This window comes from Pristiophorus japonicus, chromosome 25 (genome assembly GCF_044704955.1).
Source record: "Pristiophorus japonicus isolate sPriJap1 chromosome 25, sPriJap1.hap1, whole genome shotgun sequence".
NCBI classification, from domain to species: domain Eukaryota; kingdom Metazoa; phylum Chordata; class Chondrichthyes; family Pristiophoridae; genus Pristiophorus; species Pristiophorus japonicus.
In genome coordinates, this window is record NC_092001.1 from 19,058,726 (window position 1) to 19,063,360 (window position 4,635).

At 45.4% G+C, this 4,635-nt stretch overlaps 1 non-coding gene across 1 annotated transcript; it reads right to left on the bottom strand.

The window, feature by feature from the left end:
• Positions 1-1,646: 1,646 nt before the first annotated feature.
• Positions 1,647-1,719, bottom strand: trnak-cuu (transfer RNA lysine (anticodon CUU)). The gene has a single exon. It is a non-coding gene; the product is annotated as a tRNA-Lys (tRNA).
• Positions 1,720-4,635: the final 2,916 nt, after the last annotated feature.

Here is a 4,635-nt window from a genome sequence, read left to right on the forward strand (position 1 = left end):
ACCTTAGACCGGTTGGCCATCCTGACTGTTAGATACTCCAGTTGCAAGTTATTACTCTGGAATGTTTCAGACCGGTCACTTGTTCAGTGTTACTGGAAGGACCAATGACCGGGATATTCTCTCCCCCGGGGTTTTCCTGAGCATGCACTCGGTGCATGGGGCTTTGGTCCGGGTCCGAGGTACCTTGCATCATGTGACAATGCACACCGGACTGCTCTTGTTCCATTTTATCGCACATTAGTTTTTGCTTCAAAAAATATATCAGAAAGGGGACATGAACCCACATCGTCAGAGGAGACAGTGACCTGAACACAGAACCTTAGACCGCTAGGCCATTCTGATTATTCAGTGCTGTGTGTGGCCACTTGCTGGTTGATTTTGAACTTTTGTGTCCTGTCACATGAAATAAATGAGGGCAGCAGGCTTGTCTCTGCCTGACACCGGGGAAACAGTGATACAGACATTGATTGTGTTCAGGTTTAATCACAGCAATATCCGCAGTCAGGAGCTGAAAAGGACGAAGAGCTGAAAAAACACAAGAAAAAAGCTAAGAAATGTCAGCAATTGTGGTAAACTCTTTAATGTGTTTCCTGCTCGTTTATTGATGCGGTGCTCACAGAGGGAGAACGGATGCAGAAATTAAATCTTTCATTCAAAATCTTTAAAATAATGACATGCAACAAATTAAACTGTGTGTCGGGGGATGGGGATGGGTGAAGATTATTTGTTTTATTCCACATTCATTAACTGACAGCGTTGTTTTGTAGAATTGCTACTGAGGGACAGTGGAAACTTCAATAACTGAACTTTAACTATTTAAGGATTTTGAATCATTGATGAAGTTTTCTCCCCTTACTGACTTTACTCACTCTGTATGTTGGAGACTGGTTTAAAATGTTCAGTGCTCATGCGAAAAGGAACCGGGGGCGACTTTTGTTCAATGTATTTCGCAGCAAAAATAGTCTCCAAAATAATGTTTGCACCCGTGCTCGAACGGGGTACCTTTCGCGTGTGAGGCAATACTGACAACCGCTACACTACAGAATCACTGTGGGTAAAGTAATCTTAGGAATATAACCAGAGCTTTAACCGACACAGCTGGCCGAAACGTCAGGAGCTGGTTTTACGAGAATAGAATGAAGGTGCAATATTTAAGAAGGCTGTGAGTGTGGCAGGAATTGATCTCGTGTTTCCCAGACTTCACCCATAGGAACAGGAGATAGCCATTTAGCACCGAGTGGTTAGGATCTGGGATGCACGTCTTGAAAGGGCGGTGGAGGCAAATTCAATCTTATCTTTCAGACGGGAGTTGGATAAGTTTCTGAAGGAAAAACAATTGCAGGGCTACGGGGAAAGGGTGGGGGAGTGGAACTCGCTGAGAGTCGGCACGGGCCCGTTGGGGCGAATGGCCTTCCGTGCTGTAATCATTCCATGATTCGATAAGTTATTGGCACATTTCATAGTGTGGTTGGGAGCCCAACATTGCAAAGGGACATGGATTGAGTCAGCAAAACTAGAGGCATCTGATTCAGGAGATTCGCGGGGCGTGGAAATTTCGGAGTTTCATGACTTTGAAAGGAACATTTTTGTTTTGTGCCGTTTCGGTCAGAGGTTTTCCATGAAAGCAACATGAAATGAAAAGAAATCGCCCAACGTGGGGCTCGAACCCACGACCCTGAGATTAAGAATCTCATGCTCTTCCGACTGAGCTTGCCAGGCTGCTGACCAACGCACGTTTTTATCACTCATTGCAGCCAGGCGCCTGTTGGCTCTGCCCCAGATGTTAAAACTTGCTGTTGAAGAACTCACAGGGTCTTCTTCAATGGTGGACCAGGTTCGAGGGGCCGAATGGCAAACTCCGGCCCCTAATCCGTATGTGTTTATGTTTACGTCTTTATGCGGAGCTCCTTCAGGGTGAACGAGCCAAAGGAGGACAGCGGAAAAGTTCCATGGACAACCTCAAAGCCTCCCTGGTAAAGTGCAACATCACCACTGACACCTGGGAGACCCTGGCCGCAGACATCCCGAGCTGGAGAAAGTCCATCCGGGAGGGCGTTGACTCTTTGAGGCTCGATGCAACGATAATGAAGAGACCAAGCGCAGGCAGCGGAAGGAGCACTCGGCAAATCAGTCCCAACGACCCCTTCCCTCGACGTATGTCTGTCCCACCTGTAACAGGATCTGTGGCTCTCATATCGGACTGTTCAGCCATCAAAGGACTCACTTTGGGAGTGGAAGCAAGTCCTCCTCGATCCCGAGTGACTGCCTCTGATGGTGTCGATGATTTGCATGTGAGCCGAACGTGTTAACCGCTCCACTGTGGAAACATCTCCACTTTCAGCACCAGATTACCAGAATAAAACCCAATGTGATCGGGAGAAAATTTCCTCATATGCTCAGAACCAAAATATATCATATGACAATAGAATGTTATGAATTAATAAATGATGTTTAAATCAATGCTTCGATTTTTTTTACACAGTAGATGCATAAAGATGTGTAAAAGAGATGAACTATTTTTTTTATAAGGTTTTGAAATTTAAGTACAATTTCCCTGACCGGGAATAGAACCCGGGTCGCAGCCGTGAGAAAGCAGCTCCGTAACACAGGACTCTGTGCTCTACGGGCTGTTCCCAAAGCCACACACCGAGACAGACATCACCTGCTGCTGGAGGGCCATCATTCAGTCAAAGATGCTCTTTGGTCTTGCCGAAACTTGCTGGTCTTCCAGAGCAAGCAGATGTCCACCCATGCGTGTTGCAGACTGGCGCAATCCAATATCCAGGATTACGTGCTGAGGGACGCACTTAAAAGTGGTGCAGTTGCCGCAAAGGCAGGGTGGGGAAGGACCACAGTTTAAAGCTCTTCTGACACGGAAAACCCCGGGGCAGGAATCAATATGAAACTGCCCTCGGGCCGTACTTGTAACTTCTTTATTGAGTACATAGAGCACCATGATCTGTAAACACATCTGTAGTGCCATGTACAATGTAAGGTCTGTTTCGTGATGCACGTTGAAAAAAAGTGTAAATGTACCGTTACCCATTCCATGTACTGTACAGTGACACGTGTGATGTAATTTGTTGAATGTACTACAAGGTATCCCGTATTGTACCGAATTGTACTGGAACTGAAAAGCAAGGGAATATATCGACAGGAACTGCCGTCAGAACCCAAATGTCGTGTATGCGATTACTGACCGCAGCTCAATGTACTGAACTGCTTTTGAATGTACTGTACAAATTTTTATATGAATAAAGTATTTTTTTAAATAAAAAAATATTCTCTGCCTGACACCGGGGAAACAGTGAGACAGACGTTGGAGCAAGGGTCTGGTTATTGCCAAACAGCAAAATAAATATTAATTCTGGAAGAACAACATCCGAACGAACAGTGACCCCGACGTGATTTAAACACATAACTTTCGGATTTGAAGTCAGACACACTACCGCTGCACCATGAGACCTGCATAGCGTGCTGGAGATGTTCCTCTATATGAAGGTTCTGTAATACAAGGGTCTTTAAAATCTCCGTCCATTCCCACCAGGTATCACAAGTGGCGCTCACCTGACAGGCACCGTATGGTTTCTTCTTAAAGTTTTCTCTTGCTTTCACGGGAAACCATCATTAATTAACCCCTCACCTTCTTTTGCACAATCAAACAAATGGTAACTCAGGAACAGTCCGTACTTCAATCATTTGTCCTGTGCTTTGCATCTTAACTCGAAAACCATATCTCATTTTACTCACTGTGTAAAAGCTTTCTGGTTCAAAATCTTGATTGCCGATGACACCACGAATCTGGGGCAACTTTTTTCAAATTTAACAGCACCGGCTATTCCTACCATGCACAAAAAATACAATCAGTAGTGAAGATAAAATCCCAACATGCGTATTTTCAGATTCAAAGCAGTAGCATTTCAAATAAAGTGAAATAATTTTACACTGGAAAGATTTGCAAGTGTTGCTTGTATTTGTGTCTTTAATTCAACTTTGTGGCGTCTGACTCCCGTTCATGCCACTGCTGAATAAGAAAGGAGGGTTCGACATTGACCAGACTGCACCGCCCCTGATATTTGTGAGCTCGTCCTTTATATTCAGTGGTTTCTCGCCCTTTGAAGGGATGCAGTGTAGCGGATATCACGTTGGCCTCACATTGAGTAATGTTGAGAGGGAAGACTCATCAGGGGAGGGCAGCAGCAGCCAAGTTCATTGCACCGTGGCTGGCTCTGCTACACAGGAGGGCAGGAAAAAGAGTGGGACAGCGATAGTGATAGGGGATTCGATTGTAAGGGGAATAGATAGGCGTTTCTGAGGCCCCAACCGAGACTCCAGAGGGTATGTTGCCTCCCTGGTGCAATGGTCAAGGATGTCTCAGAACGGGTGCAGGACATTCTGAAAATGGAGGGTGAACAGCCAGTTGTAGTGGTGCACATTGTACCAAAGATTTAGGTAAAAAAAGGGATGAGGTCCAACTAGATGAATTTAAGGAGCTCGGAGCTAAATTAAAAAGTAGGACCTCAAAAGTAGTAATCACGGGATTGCTACCAGTGCCACGTGTTAGTCAGAGTAGCAATCACAGGATAGCTCAGATGAATACGTGGCTTGAGCAGTGGTGCAGCAGGGAGGGATTCA